Here is a 20,302-nt window from a genome sequence, read left to right on the forward strand (position 1 = left end):
TCAGTGTCCACTGGCTTCCAGTGCAAGTCTCAGCTCTTTTCTCCTACACCTGAGAGATTCTGCACCCTCCTTCTGGCTGTCAGTTCTCTTTCCAGGTCTGGAGAAGCTCACCAGTCTGTTTCCATCCCAGGGCTCCCCTGGTTCCCTCTTTTTAGCTCCTCCTCCAGTTGTGGCATGATTTGTGGGTGAGGCCACAGCCACTCTGGTCCAAATCAGCTCCTTACCCCCTTCCATGCTAGTGCGGGGTTTATATACCTTATCATGCATAATGACTTCCATTTCCTCCAATTTATACATCATCTCATCCTGGCCTGAGCTGCCTAGCCCGCATCCAAACTCCAGTCTTCTAAGACTTTCCACCCTTTCTGGGAGGAGATGGAAATAGGGAGCTGGTGCCATCAGCATACAAGACATGTGAACCCATGTTTCTTCCCAAACCCCACGCCCCACTATAGACTTTGAACTAGAGGGAGTGACAAAATGGAACCCTTTGATCTCAAATATATCCTACCATCTGCAGAGCTCCAGCAAATACCATGGGCTGAAATCCAAGTAGAGAAGGCTTTGTGTTTGTTCCCGCCACCACAAATGGATCCAGCTGGTGTGGCGTGAACTCAATCCAGATCTGAATGAACTCTGCAAAGAAATGTGTAAAACTAGTCTCAGTGAGGATCACTAAACTCTTGCTGCTGGGCTCAGACAAAGTTGTTCACCACCCAAAACCATCCTTAGCCTCCTGCATGAGCTTAAACCACTTCTTGCTGCAAAAGATCAGGTTCTGATGGCTTCTGCCATTGAAATCTAGTGCCGCTCCAGTAGCGGGTTATCTAAATACCATGGTAATGTGAAGACTAGACCTTAAAAATCACCCTGACACCAAATACATTATGGGCTACCCTGGGGAATTATGGGAGTTTCCCAGGGGCTGTGGAAGTTAGACACTTTCTCTCACAATTCCCTTAGGTGTCCCACAATGGCTTCTGACACGTCTCCCAGACCGTGCTCCTGGAAGCTGGGCTCTGGATTGTGTGACGTGTACTAGAGGGTATTGCAGCTGAGTCAGTCTAGCAAAGTGCCAGTTCTATAGCAGGGCAATGCCCCCAGCTGACCTTAACATAATTTGGCATAGCTAATGTGACCGGCATTTTGAATCTTCTGTGCTTCAGTCTATCCAAAGTAACGCAGAGATGGCGTTCACCTTTCGAGGATGGGAAAGACCCTATTTGGACACAGACTGGCTAACCTAGTGAGGAGGGCTTTAAACTAGGTTCGACGGGGACAGGTGAGCAAAGCCTACAGGTAAGTGGAGAACATGGAGACCTGGGAGATGGGTCGGAAATGAGAGGGAGTGTGGGCTATATTGGCAGAGAGAAAGAAGGGTCAGGACAAAACTGGGAGGAAAGATCAAACCAGTATCTTAAATGCCTATATACAAATGCGAGAAGTATGGGTAATAAGCAGGAAGAACTGGAAGTGCTAATAAATAAATACAACCAGGGCCGTAGCAACAAAGAACGTGGCCCCCTCCGAACGGTGGCCCCTTCCGAACATATGTCCGGGCGGGGCCCCTTACCATGCAGAAACTGGAATGTGGTATTTATTTTGCCACTTTTAGGGGCTCCTTTCCTTGCCGGGCCCCCTCCGGTCGGAGGGTACGGAGGGCGCTCGCTACGCCTCTGAGTACAACTATGACATTGTTGGCATCACTGAAACTTGGTGGGATAATACACATGATTGGAATGTTGGTGTGGATGGATACAGCTTGCTCAGGAAGGATAGACAGGGGAAAAGGGAGGAGGTGTTGCCTTATATATTAAAAATGTACACACTTGGACTGAGGTAGAGATGGACATAGGAGATGGAAGTGTTGAGAGTCTCTGGGTTAGGCTAAAAGGGGTAAAAAACAAGGGTGATGTTGTGCTAGGAGTCTACTACAGGCCACCTAACCAGGTGGAAGAGGTGGATGAGGCTTTTTTTAAACAACTAACAAAATCATCCAAAGCCCAAGATTTGGTGGTGATGGGGGACTTCAACTCTCCGGATATATGTTGGGAAAATAACACAGCGGGGCACAGACTATCCAACAAATTCTTGGACTGCATTGCAGACAACTTTTTATTTCAGAAGGTTGAAAAAGCTACTAGGGGGGAAGCAGTTCTAGACTTCAGAGTAGCAGCCGTGTTAGTCTGTATCCGCAAAAAGAAGAACAGGAGTACTTGTGGCACCTTAAAGACTACAAATAGGGAGGAACTCATTGAGAATTTGAAAGTAGACGGCAGCTTGGGTGAAAGTGATCATGAAATCATAGAGCTTGCAATTCTAAGGGAGGGTAGAAGGGAGAACAGCAAAATAGAGACAATGGATTTCAGGAAGGCAGATTTTGGTAAGCTCAGAGAGCTGATAGGTAAGGTCCCATGGGAATCAAGACTGAGGGGGAAAAACAACTGAGGAGAGTTGGCAGTTTTTCCAAGGGACACTATTAAGGGCCCAAAAGCAAGCTATTCCGCTGGTTAGGAAAGATAGAAAATGTGGCAAAAGACCACTTTGGCTTAACCACGACATCTTGCATGATCTAAAAAATAAAAAGGAGTCCTATAAAAAATGGAAACTAGGACAGATTACAAAGGATGAATATAGGCAAACAACACAGGAATGCAGGGGCAAGATTAGAAAGGCAAAGGCACAAAATGAGCTCAAACTAGCTACAGGAATAAAGGGAAACAAGAAGACTTTTTATCAATACATTAGAAGCAAGAGGAAGACCAAAGACAGGGTAGGCCCACTGCTTAGTGAAGAGGGAGAAACAGTAACAGGAAACTTGGAAATGGCAGAGATGCTTAATGACTTCTTTGTTTCGGTCTTCACCGAGAAGTCTGAAGGAATGCCTAACATAGTGAATGCTAATGGGAAGGGGGTAGGTTTAGCAGATAAAATAAAAAAAGAACAAGTTAAAAATCACTTAGAAAAGTTAGATGCCTGCAAGTCACCAGGGCCTGATGAAATGCATCCTAGAATACTCAAGGAGCTAATGGAAGAGGTATCTGAGCCTCTAGCTATTATCTTTGGAAAATCATGGGAGATGGGAGAGATTCCAGAAGACTGGAAAAGGGCAAATATAGTGCCCATCTATAAAAAGGGAAATAAAAACAATCCAGGAAACTACAGACCAGTTAGTTTAACTTCTGTGCCAGGGAAGATAATGGAGCAAGTAATTAAGGAAATCATCTGCAAATACTTGGAAGGTGGTAAGGTGATAGGGAACAGCCAGCATGGATTTGTAAAGAACAAATCATGTCAAACCAATCTGATAGCTTTCTTTGATAGGCTAACGAGTCTTGTGGATAAGGGAGAAGCTGTGGATGTAGTATACCTAGACTTTAGTAAGGCATTTGATATGGTCTCGCATGATATTCTTATCCATAAACTAGGCAAATACAATTTAGATGGGGCTACTATAAGGTGGGTGCATAACTGGCTGGATAACCTTACTCAGAGAGTTGCTATTAATGGTTCCCAATCCTGCTGGAAAGGCATAACGAGTGGGGTTCTGCAGGGGTCTGTTTTGGGACCGGCTCTGTTCAATATCTTCATTAATGACTTAGATATTGGCATAGAAAGTACGCTTATTAAGTTTGCGGATGATACCAAACTGGGAGGGATTGCGACTGCTTTGGAGGACAGGGTCATAATTCAAAATGATCTGGACAAATTGGAGAAATGGTCTGAGTTAAACAGGATGAAGTTTAACAAAGACAAATGCAAAGTGCTCCACTTAGGAAGAAAAAATCAGTTTCACACATACAGAATGGGAAGAGACTGTCTAGGAAGGAGTACGGCAGAAAGGGATCTAGGGGTTATAATGGACCACAAGCTAAATATGAGTCAACAGTGTGATGCTGTTGCAAAAAAAAGCAAACATGATTCTGGGATGTATTAACAGATGTGTTGTGAGCAAGACACGAAGTCATTCTTCTGCTCTACTCTGCTCTGGTTAGGCCTCAGCTGGAGTATTGTGTCCAGTTCTGGGCACCGCATTTCAAGAAAGATGTGGAGAAATTGGAAAGGGTCCAGAGAAGAGCAACAAGAATGATTAAAGGTCTTGAGAACATGACCTATGAAGGAAAGCTGAAAGAACTGGGTTTGTTTAGTTTGGAAAAGAGAAGACTGAGAGGGGACATGATAGCAGTTTTCAGGTATCTAAAAGGGTGTCATAAAGAGGAGGGAGAAAACTTGTTCACCTTAGCCTCTAAGGATAGAACAAGAAGCAATGGGCTTAAACTGCAGCAAGGGAGGTTTAGGTTGGACATTAGGAAAAAGTTCTTAACTGTCAGGGTTGTTAAACACTGGAATAAATTGCCTAGGGAGGTTGTGGAATCTCCATCTCTGGAGATATTTAAGAGTAGGTTAGATAAATGTCTATCAGGGATGGTCTAGACAGTATTTGTTCCTGGCATGAGGGCAGGGGACTGGACTCAATGACCTCTCGAGGTCCCTTCCAGTCCTAGAATCTATGAATAACCAAGTTGGTCACAAACAGATGAGATTTCTAGTGTAGATGTGGCCAGTATGGGCCATAGTCATCCCTGGTGTCACTCTTGTCACTTCCACAGTAGGGAGGGATAGACCCATGACCTAGCCAGACTTCAGGCTTTTGCCTCTTGACAACTACATGAGCGTGGGTGATTGTTTTCTGGCATCAAAAGCCATAACAGTCCCTGCATCTTAAGCAATAAAAGCCCAAACTTGACCAGACATTGCTGCCATTTGCAACCCCCATTGCTGCAAAGACTCTAAATGTCCCAGCAGTGAACAATGAGGACTCTGTTCTGAATAGCTGGCATTTAAGTGACCCTCTATCTTCGGCCTGTGTGGCCACAGGGGTCACACAGTTTATGGGAATGCATAAGAAAGTGTCTTAGACTGTTAGGGTGGAAAAACAGCCCTGTAAAAATGAGAGCTTTTACTAGCTTCTAAGGAATTACAGAGCTGCATTGCACAGCACCACCAAAGCACCTCCAGCGACTGCAGTACTTAATAGACCAATACGAATTAAATTGCCTCGGATACGACAGATGGACTGTGGTTCCAGATAAAGAAGCAATTTGCAAGCAGGGGGCTGCCTAGTCTAAGGAAATAATGTTTTTTAAAAAAGTGCATGGTTTATGGGCTGCTAAGAAAAGTTGTTCCCTGAGACAGATGGTGGTTCACTCTGCCTGGTTGTTGCACTATCACACCACCATGACCCAGTGCTGTGACAGTGCAGCATGGATGTCTCCGGTGCTTCAATTTGCTATGACAGAGCCACAGTAGCCCTGGAGGTATGTGGAGTTGCTGTTAAGGCTTGCAGGGGAGTCCCCATCAAAACTGAGATGGAGCCATTAAAGCCAGGATATGTGGCATCCCAAAGGGCTGAAGAGCCAACTCTTAAGGCAGGAAGCCAAGTATTGGCTGAGAGTGCAAAAGGGGCAGTGGGGATGGCTGATGGCTTGGGCGATAGGGTATGGAGCCTTTCAGCGTTGGGACAACCAGCTGAATCCATCTCAGGCTTATAGAAATAAGGGGACTGATTGTTCTCTCACACCAGTGTAACTTCAATGGAGCAACCCTTGATTCCCAGTAATGTGAGAGAGGAAGCCAGGCTGTAAAAGGTGTCACTGTCTGCTGCTTGTTTGGTTGCCTCACATATGGAACAAATTGGAGGATCTCAGGCCATTTGCGGGCTCAGTGGCATCCCTGGCACAATTGTTGTCCTTGCTAGTCATCTCAGTAGGGAGGCAAAGGAGTCTGTGCATGGCAGGGTGGAGGAGGCCAGGGACCCTTTATCAAACTACCCGCTCCTAACACAATAGACTTCTGTACCAAACATCTAGCTCTTTTTCATTGATTATGCCTGGTGTGGCACCTAATGCCTAGTGATTTGGGCACTGCAGCAAGGGAACAGCCTGTATTTTCCTCATGTTCAGGAGGTGAGCAATATTGAACCTGGTGCAAAAGAGCATGGTGTTGCATTGTGTGGACTGGATGCATCCCTGCAATGTAGTACTGTACTATGCTGTTTGTGCTGCCACCTGCTGGCTGCCCAAGGTAACTTTGCTTTCCCCTTCTAAGGTTCTTCTCATACAACTTAGGGAACTAATCAAGGGTCTGACTCCGCTCCAAAGGGCTTCATTAGGAATCGAGGACATGCAGCTCCTTGCAGGATTGAGCACACAAAGGATAACTGAAAAGCTCCAGGACCAGCAGTGGTGTGGGTAGTGAACTGAATCCCTAATGGTTGGACAATACAAGTACCAGTTATAGGTGCAACATAATCATCTAGTTCAATGTTATGATGTAGCTCAACTGTTGTTCCTAGGGTCCTGCAATGCATGGAGACTCCAAACACAGGACCTGTAGAGATTGTATATGCAGCATGCCTAGCATGCAATGGGTGCATTGGTGAGGGGCACTAGGCACACACAACACAAAGGCTGTGCACAGGTATCTTCCTCTGTGCCAGCTGTCTGGAGACTCACTAGGGGAATCCTGCACTTTAACTTTGATCAGAGATCCCTCACCGGGCTGCTTAGCTTTGCAAAGTTGCCCAGGATGGAAGCCCACTTGGGTGTTCCTCTCCCTTGAAGTAGCTTAGTCTGCAGAGAGGTTCAGATGATTGGGTGGGGTTGGATGGAAGTATTGCTGCCCCAGCCTCTGCAATGGCATGGAAGCAGCACAGGTGAACTTGATGCTTTAGGCAGGGATGTAAAACCACAGCCATTGAGATTGGAGTTATGTTCCCACCAGCCTCTCATTATCCTGTGGATAATCCTCTTCAATTTGGCTGATCAGTGTTTTTGACAGGATTGCATGGAGATTGGGGGGAAGTGAGGGGCAAAATCATAAGGTTAGAAGGGACCGCAAAGGTCTTCCACTGTAACACATAGGCAAGATGCAGGGTTTGTTGTGTTTAAATCATCCAAGACAGATAGCTATCCAGCCTCCTTTTGAAAACCTCCAGTGAAGAAGCTTTCACAACCTCCCAAGGTTGTCCATTGTCCCACTGTTCTTACAGTTAGGAAGTTTTTCCTGAAATTTTAATCTAAATCCCAGCTCCCCAGTTGGCTTGTTCTTGTTACATGGACAGCAGGCAAGTGACCCGTGATCTGCTTTGTGCTCTGCTTGGGCCAGAGTCACTGAGCTGCAGAGAGGGAGATCTGGGTCTCATGAGTCATGCACTCAGTAGCCACAAAAGTGATGGGGTGGTGGCATGAGCAGAGCAAGTTCCAAATTAGCCCAAGATGCCTGTGAGGCAGGAACTGCAGGTGCCCAGATAATTTACATGTCTGTGGATGGCACCAATCACCGCTGACAGTTTGTCATCTCCGCTGAGTGGAAGCAACCCCCCCCCCTTTCTTTCTGTCACTTTCTCTTTAAATCTTCCACTCTTCCCTGTCATCTCTCTTCTGTTCAGGCTCTCTCTGTCTCTTCCTTTCCTCTGTCTCTATTACATCTCACACATCCCACCTTGCAAGCTTTCTTTATCTGTCTTTGCATTTTCTCATCTCCTTTCTCCTCTTCTTTCTGATTTTGTGGCTCTTGCTAGTGCTTTTTGTTTTTTCCTTTCCCTCTGTATCTTGATCATTCTTCTTTCTTGTCCCCTTTGTCATTTCTTCTTCTCTGTTCTCCTTTCTCTCTTTAATTTTTCTCTCTGGCTCTTGACCCTAATGCATGCTGACTGCAGCTGAGTGAGCTAGACCGGCCCAGCATGGGCAGTGCCTCTGCCAGTACTTCCTCCGGGAAAATATTTTCCTGGATGTTGGCATAGCATTTGGACAGCTTGCTTGATCTGTCGCCCCTCGGAAGAAGGATCCCTGTCCTTCCTCCTCAGGCCCACATCACATCCCAACCTCTTTCTTTGGAAATTGAAACCATCCTTTTATTTATTTATTTTTTTTTTAAGTGGTGAAAACTCTGGTGCTGTTCGTTTAAAAAGAAGATTGAAAGAAAACTCGGCTCATGTTTCTTCAGTCAGACTCAGCAGGTGCCCTTAGCTTCTGCTTAATGAAAGCAGAACACCTCATCCTAGGAGAAAGTGGTGCCTGAACACCAAGCCATTTTGCAAAGGCATGTAGTCAGGTGGCTATTAGATGAGGGGTAAGAACCCCTCTGCTTTGTTGACAGCCTAAATTTCATTGCTGGTTTGTAACCACCCTGGGTCCTCAGCAGGGCTTGAACCCTTTGCCTCCAGTGCTAAAAGCAGGGGGTGCTACCCCATGTTGTGCCTATCTGCTCTGCATTAGGACCTGCTACTGCTCTCACTGGCGGAGTGGCCTTGGGGTAGTAAACCTCTGAGAGAATTCCTGGGAGGAAGGCTTGTTTCAATATCTCTGTAGACTCTCCCTCACAGGGCCTCTCTTGACTTCTGTAGATCCAGCAGTTCCAGGAATGGGAGAGGCTTTCCAGAATGAGTGGAATCTGTCCAGGACTCAGCCTGGGTTCCCGGGTCTCTTGAGAGAGACTTTTGACCACAAGCATGTTGGCAATATTTCAACACAGATAATGTCTCCTCTTTCCAGTCTGTGTCCTGGGGGCTGGGTTGCAACAGAGTGGAGGCATCTCTGTTCCTGTGTTTTTCTCATTTGAACAGTCGCTAATTATTGAGGACTATGACAACAACCCTTGGCAATCAAGTTTATATTAAGTACATTTGCTGGAAATGTTTATACGTTTGTTTTGGATAGACTAGATTGTCAGCTCAGTAGGGGAATGGGATTGCATCAGAATGTGAGCTTGTTAAGAGAATGAGGAATGGGGCAAAGGGCTAGATCAGGGGGCACGCAGCTTGATAGGGGAGTGGTCATAGTAAGGACATATCTAGGGCCTCAGTTTCTGGAGTCATATTATGATATTAGCATCTCAGTTTTTTTTTCCTTTTTAAATTATGTTTCTATCCCTCACTGTTGAAGACCTAATTGAGCATAGAGGATGGAGCAGTGTCTGCCTGAGTCTTCAGACAGCACGACACAGTCACTCCGAAAGGTGTGTACTGGCTGGGTCATAGAGGAGAGGTGGTGGGGCCTCCAACAGAAAGCTTTTGTATGAATGGCCTGTGACGTTGTGCAGTCTATATGGTTTTATAAAAACATGATGATAAGTGAATATAATGTAACTGGGATATGCTTCATGCAAAAGGTCTCTTGTAAGGGATCATTACAAAGCTTATAATCTACTGAGTGTGATCATCCAATTTGTATAAATGTACCACTCTTGTATCTAAAACTAGGAATATAAAATATAACTCTGAGGGCCTATTGTAATTATGTAAAGTTTGGGCCATTAATGATGGTTTGGAATCTTGATGACTCCCATTGTCTGCAGATGGCTTTGTTTACCTGTGAGTCTTCCTGTATATGTGTGTGCTGGCAAGTGAGTAATGAAGTCTTGCAGTGACATGTGATCATGTCACCTGAACTGGAATCCATCTTTAACCTGGTGCTTTTCCAGGGGGGTGGGGGGGGGAGGGTGGAAACCCAGAGGGACAAAGGGTTCCCGCCTTATGCAAAAGATATATAAAGGGGTGGAAGTAGGGTTACCATATTTTAAGCCTCCAAAAGGAGGACACTCCACGGGGCCCCGGCCCCGCCCCCAGTCCCGCCCCCCAACTCCGCCCCCTCCCCTGCTTCCCGCGAATATTTGATTTGCGGGAAGCCTGAAGCAGGTAAGGGGAGTGTGGGGGGAGGAGACGCGCCCCCCCTCCCCCGCATCTCCAGCCTGGGTCAGCCCGCCCAGCACTGCCGGCCCCCGGCCGAGCACCCCCGGCCCCCCCCGAGCCCCGCCGCCCCCCCCCCCGAGCCCACGGCCCGGCCGACCGAGCCCCAATTTTCCCAGACATGTCTGGCTTTTTGAGATTTCCCCCCGGATGGGGATTTGGAGCCCAAAAAGCCGGACATGTCCGGGAAAATCCGGACGTATGGTAACCCTAGTGGAAGAGAACAAAGGAGAGAGAGGAGCCATCATGAAGAATCCCCTAAGCTGCAACAAGAGCTGTACCGGGGAAAGAATTGTGCCCAGGCCTGGAAGGTGTCCAGTCTGAGAAAAAACTTACTGAAGTATCTCTGAGGGTGAGATTATCTGTATTCAGTTTGATTAGGCATAGATTTGCGCATTTTATTTTATTTTGTTTGGTGACTTACTTTGTTCTGTCTGTTACTACTTGGCACCATTTAAATCCTACTGTCTGTATTTAGTAAAATCACTTTTTTTATTTAGTAATTTACTCAGAGTATGTATTAATACCTGGGGGAGCAAACAACTGTGCATATCTCTCTATCAGTGTTATAGAGGGCGAACAATTTGAGTTTGCCCTGCATAAGCTTTATGCAGGGTTGTCATAACTATAGAGGGAAGGGTAACAGCTCTCCTTTGTACAGTACTATAAAATCCCTCCTGGCCAGAGACTCCAAAATCCTTTTCCCTGTAAAGGGTTAAGAAGCTCAGGTAACCTGGCTGACACCTGACCCAAAGGACCAATAAGGGGACAAGATACTTTCAAATCTTGGAGGGGAGGGGGGGGGAAGGCTTTTGTTTGTGCTCTTTGTTTGGGAAGTTGTTCGTTCTTGGGACTGAGAGGGACCAGACATCAATCCAGGTTCTCCAAATCTTTCTGAACAAGTCTCTCATATTTCAAACTTGTACGTAAACAGCCAGGCAAGGCGTGTTAGTTTATCTTTGTTTTCTCAACTTGTAAATGTACCTTTTGCTAGAGTGTTTATCTCTGTTTGCTGTAACTTTGAACCTAAGGCTAGAGGGGGGTCCTCTGAGCTCTTTAAGTTTGATTACCCTGTAAAGTTATTTTCCATCCTGATTTTACAGAGATGATTTTTACCTTTTTCTTTAATTAAAAGCCTTCTTTTTAAGAACCTGATTGATTTTTCCTTGTTTTTAGATCCAAGGGGATTGGATCTTGATCCACCAGGAGTTGGTGGGAGGAAGGAGGGGGGGGATGATTAATTTCTCCTTGTTTTAAGATCCAAGGGGTTTGGATCTGTATTTACCAGGGAATTGGTGGAGAGTCTCTCAAGGCTACCCAGGGAAGGGAATTAGCTTTGGGATGGTGGCAGCGGACCAGATCTAAGCTGGTAGTTAAGCTTAGAAGTTTTCATGCAGGCCCCCACATTTGTACCCTAAAGTTCAGAGTGGGGAAGCAGCCTTGACAAGGGTAAAACAGATTTATCTGGGTTTAGACCCCATTGGGAGTTGGGCATCTGAGTGCTAAAGACAAGCACACTTCTGTGAGCTTTTTTCAGGTAAACTTGCAGCTTTGGGGCAAGTGATTCAGACCCTGGGTCCGTGTTGGAGCAGATGGGAGAGTCTGGCTCAGCAAGACAGGGTGCTGGAGTCCTGAGCTGGCAGGGAAAACAGAAGCAGGGGTAGTCTTTGCACATTGGGTGGCAGCTCCCAAGGGGGTTTCTGTGATCCAACCCGTCACATGGCCCTTGGCACTACTACTGCAAGCAGGACAGGGCCATGGTGTGGGAGCAGGGGCAGACAAATCTCCTTATGTGGGGAGTGCTTTGTGCCCCAGATTGCCTTAATCTGGTGCTACTGGGGAGCAATTGCGGGAGAGCACTTAGGAATAGTTAAGAGAGAGCATCCAGCTGTGGTACAGGATGAGGATATGGCAGGCAATTTAGATTGTGCACCTGCAAAATTGTTTAGGAGTATTCTTTAGCGTGGAGTGGTGTAATATGAGCACCTGAAAAGTTCTTTAGGGTGAGGTCCAGGAAAATGGTTTGTGTTGAGCAGCTGGGGATAAGTTTACTGTGACTCTCAGGGAGAACTTTTGCATGAGCACTCCAGGAGGAGCACTTCGTGTTGTCCCCAGAGTGTTCAGACAGGAGCTGTTTTGGGTAAGCACCTGGGGAATGGTGTGAGATGAGCACTGAGAGGATTTTTTTTTTTTTTTTAGGGTGAGTACCCGGGGAGCAATTTGGAGTGAACACTGAGGGGATTGTTTAGGATCTACACTTGAGGAGCTCTTCAGAGTGAATAACTGTTAAGCAAGGTCATGTTAGGGCATAGTCACAATGGGCCTGTGCATAGGGGACCCTGGCTCCTTGAATCACGTGATGGAATGCTTAGATCATGTCACCTTTCAAAAAATCTGTTTCTAGCCTTAATGGTTGGGAGGGTAACCTTGCAAATGTGACTTGAGTGTAACTGATGCAGTAACATCTCCTTGAGTCTGCAGAGAGCCTGAGACAATAGCTCAGACCCTCTGCTTTGTGGCACCCCTGCTGACACCATCCCAGCAAAGGCTTTGGGGAGGGAGGGCACCTCACTGCCATGGGACACTGGTGGGAGGGATAAACCCACCCCACACAGAGTGTTCTGCTAGGATGCGGGTGGTGGTCTGAGACCTCCCTCTTCTGTGACCAATTCCAGCCCACATAAAGATGGGGAGTGGTGTTCTGGGGGGAGGCCTTAGCCTGCCCACAGAGGAATTGTGCTGGGACCCGGAAGACACCTCATGTATATGGAGTCTTGTCTCAGGGTAGCTGGTCCCTATGGACAGACTAGGCCCAGCTCCCCTGGAGCAGAGCATGTGAATCCAATGCAGCCAATTCAAGAGGGCCCAGGCTACACCCGGGCAGGTGCAAGGATGTTTCATGCCCCCCCCCCCCCAGCCCAGGGAGCCGTGCGGCAGCTCCCCCATCCCAGCTCACCTCTGCTCCGCCTCCTCCAAAATAGATACTGCTGTTTGGCGCCACAAGCCTGGGAGGGAGAAAAGCAGAGCTGGGCGGTGTGCTCAGGGAAGGAGGCGGAGCAGAGGTGAGCTGGGGCGGGGAGCAGTTCCGCTGCGTGCCACCCTCCTCCCCCTAAATGCTGATGATGACCAGGGTGGCCGAAGATCCGGTCGCCGCCAAAGGACCTGAAATACCGCCCCCCAAATGCAAGTGCCCTAGGCGACCGCCTAGGTCGCCTAATGGGTTGCACCAGCCTGGCTACACCTCTGCTAGGGAGGGCAGGAAGAGGAGGAATTGTTTGGGACAGGCAGTGCCTGTGCTGGAAAGACTTCAGCATAGTGGAACTAATGTCTGTGGTGAGTCCCCTGAGACAAGGGAGAGAGACAGCTCTGAGGTTGCTGTCCCTGAGAGGGGGCAATGCTGGTCAGAACTAGGAAGCTGCCAGAGGCTCTTAAGAGGGGTGGAACTGAAACCTGAAAGTAAGGACTGAGTTAAAGGGCTGGTTTTCTGTTTGTTCACTGGCTTCTATTGAGGGAGAAATCTCCTTGAAAGAGCCTGGATGTGGCAGTATCTATTTTGGAGTCAGGGAGAAGCCCTGCCTGGTGACAGGCCTCTACCACGCCGATCAAAGGCAGAGTAGGGCCAGAGCTCAGAGGTGAAGTCATGTGGGTCCCCACTCAGGCCCTGAATTGCCTAAATGGCCAGAGAGGCGAGTGGGGAATGGAACCAAGGGCCAGAGCCAGGGGAGTTGTCTCAATCTGCCCTACTATTGGATGAAGGCATTTGAACCATATGCCCATGGAAGTCTCGCTCATTACCTCACACATTTTTAGCCAGAAGCCTTCACCCTTGCCTCAGTACACCCCTTCCCATCCGCTCACAGGTGCGCATACACACACTTCCTAAGAACAGTGCTAAGAGCCCTAATCACCGTTTGGCACATTAACACCTTTTCTTGATTACTCTTTTCCTGTTAATTGGATCTGTTCTGCATGCCTGCGAGTCTGAAGAGAATTCTGGTCGGTTCCATTCTATGTAGGTTTCCTATACTGTGCTCATCACCGTAGCATCGGATACCTTCTAGTAGTGCAGTTTGTTCTCTCATCCTCTTCTCAGAGGAAGAAGCATGTGCAGTGGAGTGTCTTATTTTGGCAGTGTATGGCTTTCTTTAAAAATATAAATACAGCTGTTGCTATGTGTTTGTATTAGAGAAGGCCGGGTCAAAGAAATGTGCCTTGCACTTGGAGCGGAAGGTGGTGAGGTTTGGGATGGTTCATAGTTCTTGGGGGAGTTCATCCCATAGTCTTGGACCACCCCCAGAAAGGGTTCTGTCTCCTGCACAGACAAGCTTTAATCTTATTAATGAGAGCCCTGTTAAGCCAAAGGAGTGTAGTTGTTGATCCCAGTCCATCCTGGAGCTTTAGATGATCTTTTAGCTATCTTGGGCCCAGGCCATGAAGCACTTTAAAGACCAGGTCAGATATCTTAAGGCAGCAGAGCAGGCGGAAGGTGGAGGCCCAATTAGAGCTGCTTCCCCTCTCCTGGGAATGGCAGAGTAAGGCCTAGACTTCTCCATATCTTTCTCTGCTGTTCTCCTCAGGGATTGCATTCTCCTTAGAAGGGGGATGCCCTTCTGGAAGGATGCCCCCCCCACCCCTGAGCAAGGGTATGAATTCCCCAGATAGAGAGAGCTCCTTGCAGCTCCACTTCTGTGGGGCAGCTGCTCTCCTTCCCTTTAGGGAAAAGCCACAATTGTCATCCTCCCTATGTAGGGAAAGGTAACTTTGAGGGGCAGTGCGAAGCCATCCCATGTCACTAAGGTCCCACTTATTTTTTGTGTGTGTGTGTGAGGTCTGTAGGATAGTCAGAGGCTGGTCAGGCTGATGGAAGGACCCATGGCTACCAAACACTCCCAAAGTTTAGCAGTCATTGTGGCCCCTGGAGGTTCATGGCAGCAGGGGGGAGAGCACGTGGGTCCTCCTGTTCCAAAACCAGAGGCACTGACCAATTGATGTGACGAAGACTCTCTGTTAGCTGCTAATGTAGGGCCTATGCCATACAGATGAGCAGTTCAGAATCCACCCAAAAGAGGGAAAGGGCACATAGGTATTGCACACACACTCGGATATCTGAAACAATACATGCCTAAGTTGTTCAGCTTCTATTCCTTACAACCATTGGTGAATTTATTGTCAGTAAAAATACAGCAGAGGATGACAAAAATAAATATGACAGTAAAACCAGCAAGAGAGTAGAGGAGAAAAAAAATTATCCTAATGGTGCGTTCTCTCTGAATTTTCATCAGAAAATGTAATATAGAAACCGCTATCAACACGTAACTGTCATCTCTCCTGCATGGGTAATGTGCTCCATGTGCAAAAGGGAGCAGGGGAAGGTAACGGCATGGTGCCATCTGTAAATAGTTATACTACCTTCCACCAGAAACATAAAAGAATGGTTTGAAAACTGCTTTGAAACCTTAAATGTCCAGATTATGGGCTAAATCTTCAGTTAGTGTAAATCAGTGTAGCCCCCTTGATCTCAATGGACGAGTACTGATTTACACTAGCCAAGGATCTGGCCCAGAAGAATATGATTTTTCTTGAAAGCTTGTGACTTTTGCACTGATGAAAGGTTCCTGATTTACAGCGCTGGAGACTGAATCCTCTGTGGACACTGCAGCTGCCTGGGCATTGCCAGAGCACGCTTTCCCTGCCAATGTGCCCCAGGGATTAGACAAAGAGGTCACCTCTGAGTATCAGGGGAGATCAGTCTCTAAGGCCCATTTAGCCCCTGGTATCTCCACTGAAGCTGCAACCCAGGATGCTAGTTAGTGCCCCTTTGTGTTGAGTACTGGACAAACACAACACACTGTGGTTCCTGCCCTGAAGAACTTACAGTCTAAGAAGACCGGAGGGATGTGAAGGGTAGGAAGGAGGGAGACAGTTGCAATATTGGTACATCTCAGCCATACCCAGTTGCCTCTCAGCCCATCAGCTACTAGCTGGTGAGTTCTGTATAGGCATCATGGAAGATGGTCTCGAGGGGTGGTTTGAAGGAGGATGGAGAGCACTGCTCCTATAACTCAGCTGAGCAAGGCGTTTCATGGGTGGCTGGGCGGGGGGGTTAACATGGGAAAGGGTTCAGTAAGAGACAGTGGTAGATGGGGGAAGGAGGGGTAGGCACCACTAGGTAGGGCCCTGAGGGTGTGGAGAGAAGCTTGAGCCTGATGTTGTGACAAAGGGGAGGGAGGGGAATGACGTGATCAAAGCAAGGGCAAGAAAAGGTTCTCAGTAGCTGAATTTTGAATGGACATTGTGGATGTGTGGAGGGTGGAGAGCAGGATATTATAGTTACTAATTTGGGAGAGAGATGAGCACCAGGCTGAGAAATGTAGCCAAAAGGTTTCGGGGGACTTGGCTTAAAGAAACTTGAGAGGGAGAAGGAGCAGAACTGGTACATGGCCTGGATGAAATGGTAGGCTTGCATGCATCCTGCTGCTTATCACACATGCGAACAGGGTCTGTTAGAACATGCCCTGGTTTGTAGCTCTTTTCACTGGCCCCACTGATTTCAGCAAAGAACAGGCTGAGATTCATACAATGAAAGTTTTAATGCTTCTGCATCCCCAAATAGAGTTGTCTGCATTTTTTTCTTGTCTAAATGAATAAACAGTTTCCAATTTAGAAAGTAGGTTCAAGGGGTTAGTGCAGAGATTGGGAAGCAGGACCCCTACCGTCTGACCTTTGGAGTAAATCACATAACATCACTGTGTGCTGGTTTGTAAAATGAGATGATGCTTCCCTAACTTGTGAAACCCGTCAAGGGCCGTGAGATTCTTGGTTGGAAGATGCAAGACATGTGTGAAGTTGTATTGTAAATATAAGCTTTTCAGCAATAAACTCCCCAACACACCTGGAGCTGAGAGCCTTGCTCCTCAACTGAATCCCCAGAAAAAGCCTGAGCAATAGCCTTGCAGAGTGCCTTGATGTTCAGCAAACTCAGACTTTTGCTTCTCCCTCATGGTCTGACAATTTCCAGAGTTGAGGAACCTGCCCCCCCATGAACAAAGCTAATGCCTGTCAGCTTCTGTCCCGGCTGCTCCCGTGTGCTGGATTAGAATGCAAGGAGAGAGAAGGGGTCTGATTCCCCCGTGTACACCACTTAAGCTCCATTGAAGACAAGCAAATTGTTCCTGGTTTTCAGAGATCTGAGAGGAAAATCAGACCTTTTGGCCCAAAAATATCCAGTGCCCAAACTCCAAATGGCTTAATAAATCAGAACCTAGCGTTGCACCCGAATAGAACTGCAACCATAATTGTGATATACACCACCTGAGAACCAGATGCACCCTGTACCACCTGAAGTTTCTAAGTGATGTTCACCAGCAGCCCTATGTGGCAAGTGTACTGTGATGATCTAGCCTGGAGGTTGCAAAGGCCAAGGCCATGATAGGGAAGTCCACATCTGAGAGAAGGTTGGGATTCCCTTGCTCATGTACACATACTTGCACGAGCTTTCATCAAGCTAGCACAAGTATAAACAGTGTAGCTGATGTAGCACAGGTAATAGGAGTGGAGGTAAGGGTTAGCTGTGCCAAGTACAAACCCGCCTGAAACTGGTGGGTACATGCTTGGCATGACTAAGTCATGCCTCCGCTGCCACTACTTGTGATATTGCAGCTACACTGCTACTTATGCTTGCACTAGCTCAGGGGTTCTCAAACTGGGGGTTGGGACCCCTCGGGGCTCATGAGGTTATTACATGGGGGGTTGCGAGCTGTCAGCCTCCACCCCAAACCCCGCTTTGCTTCCAGCATTTATAATGGGGTTAAATATATAAAAAAGTGGTTTTAATTTATAAGGGGGGGGTCGCACACAGAGCTTGCTGTGTGAAAGGGGTCACCAGTACAAAAGTTTGAGAACCACTGGACTTAGCTCAATGAGAGCTTGCACGAGAATGTGTACACAAGCAAAGAAATCACACCCATAACTCATAATGTAGATGTAACCAGTATTGACAGATAGCTTTGAGAGTGGGTGTGTACGTACATACCACTGCCCTCTACTGGCTGGAATCAGAACTGCTCAACTGTATTTCATAGCCCTGTACAGCTAGCAGCTAATGGAGATTCTCCTTTGGCTTAAGTGGTAGGGGTCTGTGCTTTTGGAGGAGGAGGGTCTGAATTCTATCCCTGCAGTCACTATGAAGTTCTGACAGGCCACAGGGAGTAGCATAGTGACAGACAACTGCGCTGGTTTCAGATTTGTTATGCTATTTTCTCCATATGTAGCACCTTCTGTCCAAGGTCCTCAGTGTGCTTTCCAAGCATTAATGAATTTAACCCCTTTGCACTTCCCTGAGAAACAGAGCATCCCCACTGTACAGACAGGCAAGCTGAGGCACACAGATGGAGTGACTTGCTCAAGGGTGTGGCAGAGCTGAGAGTAGAGCTGTGGAGGCCTGACTCCCACTCTGGAACGTAGCCAGAAGATGAGCCCCCCATGAATAATGGTGTTGGGGCCTTATGCGCTCACTTATCCCCATCATTCTGTGATGTTGCATTGCCAATGTAATGCCCTGAAATAAAATCCCAGATTTCTGAATGGACTTAATCAATGTGGACAGATGTGTGAAAATCAGGACTATCCCACCATAGGCGGTGCTCCTGTGAAAGTAGCACTTCTCTTCACATTTGGGCTCATATGGACATTCGGGGTACCACTCCTGCACATCCTCTTCAGTGGGGTGTCTACAGATGGCCTTTGTCCTATCCTCTGCCTACAAGAATCCATCAGTGGGGGGTTAATCCACTTTCATTCCTGTTAGTGTGCAACAGTCTGTTGCTCAGTCCCCTTTCTGTGGCTGAGATTCCAGGGAAATAGCCCAAGTACCTTGTCTCCACATCAGTCAGTTACAGTTGTGCAATGGCCTTACACAGCCACAGCTCCTGGGATGAGACAGTAGATGGGATGGAGCAACAGCTAACTTGGCCTCAGAGTCCTCTTGTGCTGCCAGATCACTAAAGGAGCTGGACTCTGACCCTTTGGGATCCGAGGAAGAGGACAGATGCCATTGATGCTAAGCTTTTAAAGTTCCAGGGTGAAGACTGCATAACACTGCATGTGCAGCTTTTCACCTGCATGTTCAGGGTTTTAACAACTTTGGTGTCTGTATGTTGGAAGCCTCCATCGTTTCTGAGGGAGGGAGACTTACGCACTGGGAATGAAAAACGGGAACTTTATGGGGCAGATTTTCACAACTACAAGTGTAAATATGTGTGTGCCATTGTGTGCTTAACTTGTGTGTCACTACATGTACAAATCAGGGATTAGCACATACAAATACCTGAGTGCATACACTATTGTGGTATCTGGGTTTGCAAATTGTGCGCACAGTTTCATGTATACTTTTGCATATGCAATTACATGCACATGTGAACCCATGATCACACACATTTATCTCGCGTGTTACACAGGCGGCTATGAAAACAATGTCCATAACGTTGGTGGTGTGGTTGTCTCCTTCTGTTTCTTCCTGCCTCCTCTCCTGTGTTGACTCTCCACCTCTGATCAAATGTTGCCATTAAACCAATCACTGCTTCTTGTTGATTCTCTTTGAAGGATGTGGGAATTGAGATCAGCGCTAGAACTGGGAAAGCCCTGTTAAGCCCTCTTTCCCATTCATTACCCCCTTGCATCTGACTATTCCCTATTCGTGTCATCCTGTTATGACCGCCCTGATTCTGGGAAGGAGTGGGAGAGAGAGAACCAGCTGGAGTTAATCCAAGGTTCCCAGGGTGAAAAGGAATCAGCTCCTCTGCCATGCTGGACTCATTACTACCTGCTAGCCAATGACCCTTCAACCAGGCAGGCCTGTCTGTCCAAGATTCAGGATGAATCTTCTTTAGGAAACTGTGTTCTCTCACCTCACAGTAGCGAACATGTAGTAACTAACATGGGGTAAATTCATGAAGACAAGGTCATTTGTGATTTTCAGGTTGAGGTAAAGACTATGGGGAACTTAGCATTTACCATGACCTACTAACAGGCGTTAAAACTACAAGTGCCTTGTCTGCATTCGGATTTTACCACGTTAGGTAACATGGTTAAAAATTCGCCTTTTTTTCCTGGTATGGATATGCCTCAAAAGAGCATCCTTAGAAAGGACAAAAATCAAGTCTCTCTGAGAGAGAGAGAGCACAGTGTCTGTGTGTCTTCTCAGTAACAGTCTGAGAACAGTATTTGTTTGGAGAACAAAATATCTGTTGAGCTCTGTGCAAGAAGAGAGAACTTAAAAATCTGAAGGTGCAGTGGATGGAAAGCAAAAGGCATCACAATTTCATGGTTATGTACATGGAGATGTTGAGCTGTGAGAACCCTAAACACTTTCATCAGTACAAACAGAACCCAGGAATCATGGGCCACCAGTCCCCTCCTCTACCTCCACTCTGCCTTCCTTGCAGAATTCCACTTGGCTGCTCATCTGGGGAAAAGTCTAATGTGTTATTTTTTATGATCAAGTAAAGCTGTCTTTGGGGTTTTATTTCTCTGTTGTCATCCTCATGGTCAGGGCAG

This window comes from Chrysemys picta, chromosome 22, assembly GCF_011386835.1.
Source record: "Chrysemys picta bellii isolate R12L10 chromosome 22, ASM1138683v2, whole genome shotgun sequence".
NCBI classification, from domain to species: Eukaryota; Metazoa; Chordata; order Testudines; family Emydidae; genus Chrysemys; species Chrysemys picta.